We start from the raw sequence: 13,394 nt of genomic DNA, 5'->3' as shown, positions 1-13,394 counted from the left end.
ACTCAGCACCCCTTCACTTGAACCACTTGAGTGGATTTTTATTCCTTGAAAGCAAAGAAGCCTATGATGAGAGGAGAGATGAATATTCGGGTGGTGCTGTTTGTCCCTGGCTACTGTCCTGGTGCAGGACGAAGGGGCCATTCCTGAGTCCTGTGCAAGAAGAGTGACCAATTAAGGCACAAGGTATCCCCAGCACCCTGCTTTAACCTTCCTGTATCTCCTAAAACAGAAAAGACCAAGCGGGGGAGGGGCGCGGGTACGGTGGTTCACACCTGTAACCCCAACACTTTGGGAGGCCGAGGTAGGCGGATTAACTGAGGTCAGGAGTTCGAGACCAGCCTCGCCAATATGGTGAAACCCCGTCTCTACTAAAAATACAAAAATCAGCTGGGTGAGGTGGTCTGCGCCTATAGTCCCAGCTACTCAGGAGGCTGAGGCGGGAGAATAGCTTGAACCTGGGGAGCAGAGGTTGCAGTGAGCCGAGATCACACCACTTCACTCCAGCCTGGGCAACAGGGCGAGACTCCATCTCAAAAAAAAAAGGTCAAGGGGAAAGGGACAAAGGACAAAGCCTTAGCACAGGGTAAATGTAGGCTGGGGTATCAGAGGCAGCTGCAAACACATACAGCTCCTCTACCCAGCAGGCCAAACCCCACAGGCCCCAGGGGGCCACCTGCTCCTCAGGGGTATCTGCAGCCTCCTCTAGGGATAACAGGCAGAGCACTTGGGGCTGTCTGCTGAGTCAAGGGGAGGTTGCATTTCTCGGCTTGGGGCCTGGCCAAGGAGCCAGAAAGGACAAGGAGACAAGGTCTTTGCTTCCTGGCATCAGATTACTGCTCCAACCCAGGGCTCAGAGCACCAGGCCAGGCTCCCAGGCATAAGAGTTGCTGGTCAGCTGATGGCAGACAGGGCAGAGGGCCTGTTCTAGAAGTTACCATAAAGATAGAGGGAATGTGTCACTGGCTGCTGAGGAGAGGAAGCAGGGAGAGAGCCCAGGGGACACAGCGAACCTCCAGCCTTGCCAAGCAGACCTGGCTGGAGACTGTGGGCCAGGGCAAGAGGTCCTCAGGAGGGCAGGGCCTAGAGAGAGACTTCAGTGACACTTGGTGGGTGGGTGGCGGGGGGCGGGTGCTCAGCTCCCACTGGCTGGCCTGGGCTGTGGCAGGAGGGCCTGGCCATGGCTGCAGCCTGGCACCAGCCCCAGAAACCTTCATCATCCCACAGTTTCACTGCCCAGGGCGGGGAGGCTCCATAAGCTCCCTGGTCTCCCAGATGAAAGACGCTTTCTAAGAGTCATAAAACCATCCCCACTCAGAACAATGGGCTGTTATCCGGCTGTGTCCTTCACATAAACTCCCATGAGCAACACACCAGAAGCTGCAGGCAGGGGTTTTATAGACTGGCGTTTTGGACCAGCCCCAGAGCTCATTACCATCTACTCCCTTGCCCTCTGCGGAGGCTGTGTGGAGGCGGCATGGAATCACACCCATCTCTCCCGTTTACAGAGGCCCACTGTGTGCCACGCCTCCAGGCAACCCTGCAAGGAAGGTGGCTCTATCCTGCTTTATGAATAAATACAGAGGCCCAGAGAGGTTAAGTGACTTGTCCAAGGTCACACAGTGGGTGAGTGAAAGAGCTGGGGTTTAAATCCAGAGTCCATGCTCCTTCCCCCAGACTGTGTGACCTCTGGTTAAGCTTGCCCAAGTCTTCCCCCAAAACTCAAGAGGTTAAGCTCCCAGATATGACATCTTCTGAGACCCGAAAGCCCAGGATGGTCATGTTGACCCACCTAGTGGGTCAGCAGAGGCACAGGGGGTGGGTCACCTTGGAAGGGAGACTTAGCACGTCAGGGACATGACATGAAAGAGGCCCTGAGCCCCTTCCCTCCGCCGAAACCCAGAGTCCCCACTGTATCCCACATTCACCCCTCCAAAGACCTTTCACCCCATTCCTCCTCTGAAGGCCACCTGTGCTGATGATGTCCCCACTTTTATTGTGCATCTGTCTACATTTACCATATGCCAGGCTCTGCAGTCTTCATGCATGATCCCATTGACTATGGCAAGAACTCTGTAGAATGTCTGCCTTCTTTTTTTTTTTTTTTTTTAAGATGGAGTCTTGTTCTGCTCTGTCACCTAGTCTGTAGTACAGTAGCATGATCTCGGCTTATTGCAACCTCTGCCTCCCAGGTTCAAGCAATTCTCTTGCCTCAGCCTGCCAAGTAGCTGGGATTCTAGGGCGCCCGCCACCATGCCCGGCTAATTTTTGTATTCGGGGTTTTCACCATGTTGGCCAGGCTGGTTTCGAACTCCTGACCTCAAGTGATCCACCCACCTCGGCCTCCCCAGTAGCTGGGATTACAGGCATGAGCCACCACGCCCAACCAGAATGGCTGCTTTCAAGATCTTTTTCATACAAGAAACTGAGGTCCAGAAAGGTAAGTAGCGTGCCTGAGGTCACACAGCAAGTAAACAACAGATTCCAGGTCTATCTGACTCTCCCCCACCACACTGCCCCAAAACTTCACAATGTGGGTCCAGCCGACACTCTATCCCCACCTTCTCAATCCCACAATACTGGCTCACAACCCTGGGTGTCACCACAGATGCATGGATAAAGACAATAACAGCTGCTCCTTCATGGGTACCTTCTGAGTGCCAACCTCACCACCCCCTGTACCATCTCCTGTCTACACAACAACCCTCAATGTTGATATTGCAATTCCTATTCTGCAGATGAGGAAACTGAGGCTCAGAAAGGGGAAATGTCCTACCCATTGTCCCGCAGAGCTGGTAAGTGGGGGTGCCAGGGTTTGAACTCTCTTCTCTCTGGTTCCAGAACCACTGTTCCTTCCAGGTAAGCCAGCATGACAGTGAGACCAAACCATCCCAATAAAGACTTGGCATGCATTCAGCAAACACCCCAGGTGCCTAGGGTGTGCCCAGCACCATTCCAGGAGCCGCCAGTGAAAGAAACAAGACTGCTGTGTGGCCAGGTGCGGTGGCTCACGTCTGTAATCCCAGCATTTTGGAAGGCCGAGGCGAGTGGATCACCTGAGGTCAGGAGTTCAAGACCAGCCTGGCCAACATGGTGAAACCCCATCTCTACTAAAAATACAAAAATTAGCCAGGCGTGGTGGCAGGCACCTGTAATCCCAGCTCCTCAGGAGGCTGAGGCAGGAGAATCGCTTGAACCTGGGAGGCAGAGGTCACAGTGAGCCAAGATCGTCCCACTGCACTCCAGCCTAGGCAACAAGAGCAAGATTGCGTCTCAGAAAAAAAAAAAAAAAGACTGATATGATCCTGGTCCCATGGCCCCATAAGCCCCGTGGAAGGTTACCAGGGACCCCTGATCATTCCTGGCTGCTCTGCTTAGAGCCTCACTTATAGCTACCTCCTCTCATCCTCCAGTGCCACCCCTCTCCTCTGAGCTCCCAGGAACTTCCCAGATAGCCTGCCCCAGCCCCTGTGAAGGCAGTCCACAGCTCTTCATCTCATGGGTCATTTTGCCCTCGGATGCTTCTCAACCAGCTCCTAACTGGGCAAACCAGATAGGCAGCTGTGGTGGCCCAGGCTTCCCTGAAGAACCCCTTAGACCCAGCCCAGAAGCCACGGCTGGCATCCACAGCACCTTTGTGGAGGTGGTTTGCTCATGGGCTTCCCCACCCTGAGAAGCTGGCTTGGGGTCTGCCCTATGTCACCATGCCCTCTACTGTCTGTGGCTGCCAAGGACAAGCCAACTGCTCAGAACAACTCATGGATACATCTGGTTAACTAGTTAATGCCATACCCTGTGTTAAATGATCTTAATTGGCCGGATGTGGTGGCTCATGCCTGTAAACCCAAGGCATGAGAGGCCAAGGAAGGCCAAGGAAAGTGGATCACTTGAGGTCAGGAGCTCAAGACCAGCCTGGCCAACATGGTGAAACCCTGTTTCTACTAAAAATACAAAAATTAGCTGGGTGTGGTGGTACGTGCCTGTAGTCCTAGCTACTTGGGAGGCTGAGGCAGGAGATCGCTTGAGCCCAGGAGGTAGAGGTTGCAGTGAGCCAAGACTGTGCCACTGCACTCCAGCCTGGGCAACAGAGCGAGACTCCATCTCAAAAAAACAAAACAAAACAAAACAAAATGATCTTAATCATCATCATCTGCATCACCATCATCACAACCATCACCATCAACATAGCTAACATTTATTGAACACTTGCTACACGACAAGACCTGAGCCAGCCCTTTACTATATTATGCCACAGAAACACAATAATCCCATGAAGTAAGTACTGGAACCATCCCACGCAACAGATGAGCACACCGATAAGCAGAGACGTTAAGCCGTAGCACCAAGTACTATAGTGCTTGTTAAATGTCTGTTACCCCTGCTATACTGTAATCCTCCTGAGGGCAGGATCATCTATCCAGTGCACAGAGCTGTGTCTCCAGAATGCAGTGCCTGGCATAGAAGAGGAATTCAATAAACAGTCTTTAGATGAATGAATGGATGGAGGATGGATGGATGGATGAAAATTATGGGTGGTGGACAAATGGATGGATGGAGGATGTCTGGATGGCTGGCTGGATGGATCGATGGATGCATGGATGGATGGATGGATGGATAGATGGATGGATAGATGGATGGACAGATAAATACAATTGAAAACCAAAAGGAGGACAAGCACAGTGGTTTATGCCTGTAACACTTTAAGAGGTCAAGGTGGGAGGATCACTTGGGCCCAGGAGTTCAAGACCAGCCTGGGCAACATAGTCTACAAAAAGTAAAAATAAATTATACAGGCATGGTGGTGTACGCCTGTGGTCCTAGCTACTTGGGAGGCTAATGTGGGAGGATCACTTGAGCCCGGGAGTTCAAGGCTGCAATGAACTGTGATCATGCCACTGTACTCCAGCCTGGGGGACAGAGCAAGACTCTGTTTCAAATAAATAAATAAACAAACAAACAAAGAAAATAATTATCTTAATGAATTTTTTTAAAGTAAAGAAAACCAAGAGGAAAAGGAAAGGGGCCGGGTGCAGCAGCTCACACCTATAATCCTAGCACTTTGGGAGACCAAGGCAGGCAGATCACTTGAGTTCAGGAGTTTGAGACCAACATGGCAAAACCCCATCTCTACTAAAAATACGAAAATTAGCCAGGTATGGTGGCTTATGCCTGTGGTCCCAGCTACTCAGGAGACTGAGGCAGGAGAATCACTTGAACCCCGGAGGCATAGGTTGCAGTGAGCCGAGATCGTGCCACTGCATTACAGCCTGGATGACCGAGTGAGACTCTATCTCAAAAAAAAAAAAAAAAAGAAAGAAAAGAAAGAAAGAAAAGGAAGAGGAAAAGCACTGGAGGGCAATAACCCTCCTTTCCCAGTCACCCACCCCCTCAGTGAATAGGTCGGAAACTGGATGCAGTTTTTCTGCTAACTGGAAAATCCCCTGGCAAGGATTCCAGGCAAAGCAGAGAAGAGTATGTTGATGTTTTAGGGGTAGGGGAAAAAAAAAAAAAAGGAGCGTCCTGGGGGTGATGAACTTTGAGAGAGCTCAGTAAAGATAGCAGCGTACAGAGTCTGATCAAGCATTTTCCCAGAAGCCACTGGGAATTTAACCTGCTCAATCCCAAACTACAGGTCTCTGGATGAGCTCCGGCTGGGGGGTACGGGTGGCGCCATAAAATGTCTCCAATGTAGTGAGCTCCCTGCCCTGTGGCTCCAGGGTGGGGCCTGGGAACAGAGCCTTGCCAGACTCTCAAGTTCTGTTCAGAGTCAATCCCAACCCATTCCCTGGGTGCTGTCTCAGAATTGTGTGTGGGGCACCTGCCAGCAGCCTAGAACTTTAGGGAGATGATTCTCTGGCGTATTAAAAGATCTCATGCTGACCCACAAATCCTCTGACCACATGAATTCTGATCAGCGGCGTCAGCCAGCCACCCGGTTCTGGGGTGAGATCAATGTGAAGCAGGTTGCCCCCTTCCCCCACCCCTGCATTCCCTGATCAGAGCCCAGGGCTTCCAGTTTCCTGTGAGAGAAGCAAGACTCAGAGATGAAACAACCCGGTAGTCCCAGGAAAGCAGGCATGGAGGCCTGTGGCCCAGTTTCTAGTTTCCAGAACAACTTTTCAAGAAAATGAAGAAGAGATAAAGGCTAGAAAGCAGAGTGGGATCCCTGCCCCCCTTAGAGACATCCACCGCCTGAATGGAACAAGTCATTGCCGTCCAAGACAGCACAACGAGGCATCCCGCCATCCCTGAGCCTTGTCTTTTTTTTTTTTTCTTTTGGAGACAGGGTCTCACTCTTGTCCAGGCTGGAGTGCAGTGGTGTGATCTTGGCTCACTGCAACCTCTGCCTCACAGGCTCAAGCAATTCTCATGCTTCAGCCTCTAAGTAGCTGAGACTACAGGCACGCACCGCCACGTCTGACTAATTTTCATATTTTCAGTAGAGATGGGGTTTCGCCATGTTGCCCAGGCTGGTCTCAAACTCCTGGGCTCAAGCAACCCACCCACCTTGGCCTCCCAAAGTGCTGGGATTACAGGTGTGAGTGACTGCGCCCAGCCAGCCTTGTCTATTTGTCAGAAACAGGGAGTTGGGGCAAACCTGGTGCCAAGACATGGCCTTCCTTTCATTGAGCATTTGCTATGCACCAGGCTTAGTGATCTGCCTGGGATAACTCTCAACCCTCTCAACACCTCAGTGAGACCAAGTGACTCAACCAAGTTCACACCATCTGAAGGGACAGAGCTGAGATTTGAACCCAAGTCTGACCAAAAAGTCCAAATTTGTCCACTAATAAGGTGGAAAGGACTTAGGAGGCCTCTTCTCCCGCAAACGTTGGCATTCCGGGTTTATTCCAAAAATTGGCCACACAGACTCGGGGCAGGTTTTTACAGAGATCGCTCCAGTCTTGGCCAGTCCCCCGAAAATCAGAAGCAATAAGAACCTCCCCCGCATTCCTGTGCTCCCTGGGCTTTGCGGCCATGCAGGGAGGACGGAGAAGGAGCACTGGCAGGGAACCCAGAGAGGGCACCCGGGAGCCACCCATTCGAGCAATTCAGAGACTTTCAGAGCTGGCAGGGCCCTGAGGAATCGGGGGTGGGGTAGAGGGAGTTATTGCCCTCTAGTTATTTTCCTCCTGGTTTTCTTTACTTTTTTTTTTTTTTTTTTTTTTTTTTTTTTGAGAGAGAGGGTCTCGCTCTGTCACCCAGGCTAGAGTGCAGTGGCGGGATCTCAGCTCACTGCAACCTCTACCTCCAGAGTTCAAGCAATTCTCCCGCCTTGGCCTCCGGAGTGGCTGGGACGCAGGCGCACGCCACCATTCTTGGCTAATTTTTGTATTTTTAGCAGAGACGAGGTTTCACCATGTTGGCCAGGCTGGTTTCAGACTCCCGATCTCAAGTGCTCTGCCCGTCTCGGCCTCCCAAAGTGCTGGGATTACAGGCATGAGCCACATCACCCAGCCTCTTTACTTAAAAAAAAAAAAATTATTAAGAAAATGATTTTATTTCTTTATTTGGAAAGGAGTCGCGCTCTGTTGCCCAGGCTGGAGCGCAGTGGTGTCATCACAGCTCACGACAGCCTCGAACTTCTGGGCTCAGGCGATCCTTCCATCTCAGCCTCCCGAGTAGCTGGGACCACAGGCGTGTGCCACCAGGAACAAGACTAGAACCCATGGCTCAAGCCAACATCCTGCTTTCCTAGAGAGAGAAACTGAGGCCCCAAGAGGGCAAGCATTTGCTCAAGGTCATGCAGGGCATGAAGAATGGAGTGGGGAGCAGAGGCAGCCTCCTGGCTCCCAGCCTAGGGTCCCATCCCCCATCCCAATTGGCTCAAACCAACCATGACATTGGGACCCTTTTTACCAGATAGAATGGATGCTTATCAGATTTAATTATAACATTGCTCACGGGGAGAGACAGGGTAGACTAAGATGGGGAGGGAGAAGGTGGGCAGGGGCACTACCTAACCCCACTGGCTCCCTCCCTCTCCTCCCTCCCCCTGCTGGGATATCGGATGTCTCTACAGTAGCTGAGCTGGGTTTGGCTGGGCCAGGAGGAAGGACCAGGGTTACCTGCAGAGCAGGTCACAGTGTGGTCGGGAGAGCTCCCTGTTTTCTTGGTTCCCCTTGAAACAAAGGCTGCCTCTGTTTCTGAGACAAGGAAGGATGGGGGAAGGGGGTCTCTGTCATTCTGCTAAAGGAAAAAATGGGAGCAGGCCTGAGCAGGGGAGAAGAGGACTTACTTGGTGGCAGCACCAGGCAGCACCAGGCAGCACCAGGCCACCTGCCTCAGACCTACCTGCTAAGCTCCTAAACTGTGTTCCTATAAGCCTGGCCTCCTGGAATCCAAGGAGTCCATGCTCCAAACTTGTTCACTGCTTCTCGTCTGAGTACCCTGGGAGACTCTCATTGCCCGGGGAGCTGCCTCTCTACATGATGGGAGGTGCTTACTTCTGGGAACATGAAGACCAGACCAAGTTCAAATCCTTGGTTCCCCATCTCCTGGTCCTATGACCTTGAGTGAGGGAGTTCATGTCTCTGAGTCTCAGCTTCCCTACAATAGAACATGGCTTGTGTTCCTGCATCCCAAAGTCATTTTATACACACACACACACACACACATATATATATATATAAAATTTTCCTTGAGACAGGGTCTCACTCTGCTGCCCAGGATGAAGTGCAGTAGTACCATCTTGGCTCACTGCAGCCTCGATCTCCTGGGCTCAAGTGATCCTCCTACCTCAGCCTCCTGAGAAGCTGGGACAACAGGTGAGCCACCACACCAGGCTAATTTCTGTTTGTTTGTTTGTTTTTTGTAGAGTTGGGGTTTTACTATGTTGCCCAGTCTGGTCCAAGGTCATTCTTTTTTTTTTTTTCCTTGAGACGGAGTCTCCCTCTGTCACCCAAGCTAGAGTGCAGTGACACAATCTCAGCTCACTGCAACCTCCACCTCCCAGGTTCAAGCGATTCTCCTGCCTCAGCTTCTTGAGTAGCTGGGATTACAGGTGCACAACACCCTACCCAGCTAATTTTTGTATTTTAGTAGAGATGAGGTTTTGCCATGTTCACCAGGCTGGTCTCGAACTCCTGACCTCATGTGATCCATCTGCCTCAGCCTCCCAAAGTGCTGGGACTACAGGCATGATCCACCATATCTGGAGGTCCAAGTTCATTCTAAGGATTAAATATCAAAGCTTTCAGTCACAGAAGAGACTGGAGACATGGCTTGGGTAATTACCTCTCTTCATACTAATTCTCTGTGTGCATGTGCCCGTGTTGAAAAGCATTCCCAGACATGACTATCATTCGCAGGGAATAAATCACCAGTCCCTGCACTCAGATGGTGTGACCCAGGCCACAAGAGATTCAGTGGCTTGTTTAATGTCCTATAAAGGCAGAAACAACTCTAGAATCCATGGCTCAAAAGTCCCACTGTAGCCCAACCCAGAGGCACTGAGTGGGAAGAGCAGGAAATCAGGATTCAGCCAAGCCAGGCTCTAGTCTTGGCTGTGCCATGAACAGTGTGTGACCTTGGGTGGTGACTTAGGGTGAAGTGTGCTTTCAACTTTCTGACTGGTGATTTCAGTGTCATTGATCAGCTATGTGACCCAGGGCAAGTGACTTCATCTTTCTGGACCTCAGCTTCCTCATCTGTGAAATGGGGTTGCCAGGAGGGCTCAATGAGCTATGGCCTAAAGGATGCCTGGCACAGAGCTTGGTATACGGTGGGTGCCCAATAAATGAAAATGTAGCAATGGTGGGCTGGGTGCAGTGGCTCACACCTGTAACCCCAGCACTTTAGGAGGCCAAGGCGGGCTGATTACTTGAGGCCAGGAATTCGAGACCAGCCTGGCCAACATGGTGAAACCCCATCTCTACTGAGAATACAAAAATTAGCCAGGCGTGGTGGTGGGCGCCTGTAGTCCCAGCTACTTGGGAGGCTGAGGCAGGAGAATCACTTGAACTCAGGAGGCGGATGTTGCAGTGAGCCGGGATCACACCACTGCACTCCAGTCTGGGCAACAGAGCTAGACCCCATCTCCAAAATAAAAAAAGAAAAGAAAAAGAAAATGTAGCAATGGCAATCACAGTTCACTGCAGCCTCAAACTTCTGGGCTCAGGCGATCCTTCCATCTCAGCCCTCCGAGTAGCTGAGACCACAGACGTGTGCCACCAGGAACATGACTAGCATTAGTAGTTAATATTGCTGTGATTAGTATTATCATTAGGAGAAGGAGAAGACAGGATGGGATCAATTTAAGAATCTCTTGTTCCCATGACTGCCCTGGAGAGGAAGTCTAGGAAGAAGATATCGGGGATGTGAATGGAGCCAGGCCAGTCATCCCCCTGAAAGTCCCAAAGTCTCGTTAACTGAAGAGATCCAGCCAGAAGGACTCCTGGCATCACACTCAGAGCAAGCCTTTGCGGGGACAGAAGAGAGGGGTAGCCCTCTCTTCTGCCACCTCAGGAGACTCTGATTTAGGGGCCAAAAGCTGGGGAGACAGCCCTGCCTCAGCAGCCCTGACACTTCTGCCCCTGACGAGGATTTCTCTGGAGGAAAAACCACATAGAGGAGGAGCCAGCCTTGGTGTGGAGCATGCTCTGTTAGAAGCCGGGGGTCGGGAGGTTGGAGAGGCAGGATCTGACTCTGTTCCATCACTTAGCTGTGCGGCCCCAGGCAGCTCACCTGACCTCTCTGAGCCTCCATCCCTCAACTATGAGCATTATCACAATTCCTGCCCTTCCCAGCTCCCCAGGCTGTTGTGAGCACCCTTCAGGACGGCGTCGGCTGGCTTTGTAAACTGTCCAGCACTGTAGGATGAGGCGCTGCCCTCATTAACCACCAAGCTCCCCTAAATAGATTGGCAAGGTGGGGTGGACAGGCAGCACATGAGGTGCCACTCCAGGAGGTCAAAATGTTAAGAAGGAAACAGACGCAGGGCCCAGGCCCCTCCCACCCCTCTGCCACGCCCACTCTCACCTCCTGCCTCCTTTGCCCAGGACACTCCAAGGAAACCCTGACAGTGGTGTCGGAGATCCCGAGCCACAGCTTTCAACCCTCCCTTTGTTATTGCACACAACTGTCCTGGGAGTCATCAGTCATTGGTCCTGGATTCTGGTAGCTGGGGGCTACGTGAGGATAGGGTAATCTGCCAAGGAGGCAAAGCAGGTGACAGGAGAAGAGCTTGGATGGTGGCATTTCAGCCCCAGGAGGCCAACCAACCAGAGCGTCAGGCAGTCACCTAAATGTCCCCCTTCCAACCTCAGCTTCACCATGCCAGGCAGGACCCCCTCCCTAGGAAGTCCCGTTCTCCTATGGTAGCAGCCAAGTACAGCAGCTAAGACCTTGGCTGAGCCCTGGAACCACACTCCCTGGGTGCAAAACTCGGCTCCTCCTCCTCAAGCTCTGAAATCTTGAGTAAGTTACTTAACCTCTCTGTGCCTGTTTCCTCTGCTATAAAATAAGAGTGATACCAATAACACTTACCTCATTGGGGTGTCGGGGATGAAAGGCATTTGCACACCTACTGTACTTTGTTAGCAAAGTGCTCGCCACGAAGTAAGTGCCCAGTAATTTGCCAGACACTGCCCATGCAAATAAAAGAGACTGCCTCCAAAAACAGTGAGCGCTACGCCTATAATCCCAGCACTTTGGGAGGCCAAGGCAGGTGGATCACCTGAGGTTGGCAGTTCAAGACCAGCCTGACCAACATGGAGAAACCCTGTCTCTACTAAAAATACAAAATTAGCTGGGCGTGGTGGCGCATGCCTGTAATCCCAGCTACTCGGGAGGCTGAGGCAGGAGAATCGCTTCAACCTGGGAGGTGGAGGTTGTGGTAAGCCAAGATCGTGCCATTGCACTCCAGCCTGGGCAACAAGAGGGAAACTCCATTTCAGGGAAAAAAAAAAGTGAGCTCTCCATTCCCAGGGATAGTCAAGCTGTGGCTAAACAGCCACCTGTCGGAGGTTCATGGCCTGGATGACCTTCAAAATGCCTTCCAACTGTGAGCCCATAAAATCCCCCTGTGAAATGGCTCCCACCAGCTGCATTCCTCCTCCCTGCTGAGGCCCGGATGACATGGGAGAGAGCTAACGGGGGTGGGGGGGGGGGCGGAAAGCAGGGGGAAACAGCCAGGAGCCAGGAGGACCAAGGAAGGAGCCCTGGGCAGGGAGTCAGCCAGTCCAGCTTCTAGCCCCAGTTCCACCATCAATGCATCAATCCACCTTCGTTACTCCCTCTCCCCCAAGCCTCAGTTTTCCCAGCTGTAAAATGATGCCATTGAACTGAAGCCATCTCAAGCTGCGTCCCTCACTCTGTGACCCTAAGAAGGAAGTGAGGAAAGCACCCCCCTACACATGCCCTTGCAGTCCACCTCTGCCGTTCTCACTCCAGGTTGCCGTGACCTGCCCCGCTAGGTGGCTGCAGGGTTGGGGTCACACCCATAGAGGCACCCAGCATGGTTCTCCTCACCGAGTCCATCCCAAGGTGGCCCCAAGCTCCAGCACCTGCTGAGAGGGAGCAGGGTGTCCCTGGGCCTGATGCACAAGGGTGTCAACGACAGCGGGGACCCCTCCCCCACGACCTCCAAAAGATTTTCCTCCAACTCAGCGAGGGGCAGAGATGGTTAAAAACAGAAAGGAAACTGACCTCGATCCTGTGCAGTCCAATCGCAGTCCTCCGGGAAGGGAGCACAAGTGACAGGGGCAGCCCCCTTCTATTGGGAAGGGTCCCGTCTGTCGGTTGAAGTAGCTGGAAGGGCAGGCAGGAGCCCAGAGGGTGAGTACACTGGCTCCCAGGGCTGGGCCCACACAGGGCCCAGGTGTGTGAGTCACTCACTTGCCCGACCTGCCAGGCAGGCGAGGGTGGTGAACAGAAGGACAGGAGGCGGCCCTGGCAGTCCACGAGGAAAAGCTAGACTGAGTCAAGCCAGCCAGGGCTGGGCCATCCATCAGCCAGCCTGGGAGGGCCAGGAAGCTGGCTCGGGTGAGGAAGGGAGGGGCGAGAACCAAGATGGGGCCTCCAGAGGGGGGTGCCAAGCAGTAGGGCTGAGCTCCGACGACTGCCCGCTGGCCCGGGAAGGCACACAGGGCCCGGGTACAGGGCAGGGTTGGGGGGTCACCCATGGGCTGCACCCCTTTTAGCCAGAGAAGGTGGAAAGGAATATGTTTGACGTCGGAAAGATGCAAGCGCCAATCCCTGCCCTCTCCAGCCGTGTGACATCATGCAACCGGCCTTGTCTCTCTGAGCCTCAGTTTCCCCTTTTTTTTTTTTTTTTTTTGAGATGGAGTCTCTGGTTGTCGCCCAGGCTGGAGTACAATCGCGCGATCTTGGCTCACTGCATCGCTGCAACCTCTGCCTCCCAGGTTCAAGTGATTCTCCTACCTCACTTGTCCCCA

General features: G+C 52.6%; 1 protein-coding gene across 2 annotated transcripts in view; it reads right to left on the bottom strand.

Annotated features, from left to right (window-relative positions):
* ARHGEF10L (Rho guanine nucleotide exchange factor 10 like) overlaps positions 1–12,730 on the bottom strand; it is a 178,794-nt gene extending 166,064 nt beyond the window's left edge. For both annotated transcript variants that reach the window (XM_021936648.2, XM_021936647.2), the window contains exon 1: positions 12,646–12,730. The gene's annotated coding sequence lies outside the window, so the exon portion shown is untranslated. The remainder of the gene's footprint in view (positions 1–12,645) is intronic.
* Positions 12,731–13,394: the final 664 nt, after the last annotated feature.

This window comes from Papio anubis, chromosome 1, assembly GCF_008728515.1.
Source record: "Papio anubis isolate 15944 chromosome 1, Panubis1.0, whole genome shotgun sequence".
NCBI classification, from domain to species: Eukaryota; Metazoa; Chordata; class Mammalia; order Primates; family Cercopithecidae; genus Papio; species Papio anubis.
Note: the sequence above shows the minus strand (reverse complement) of the source record. Positions and strands in the feature narration are given on the sequence as shown.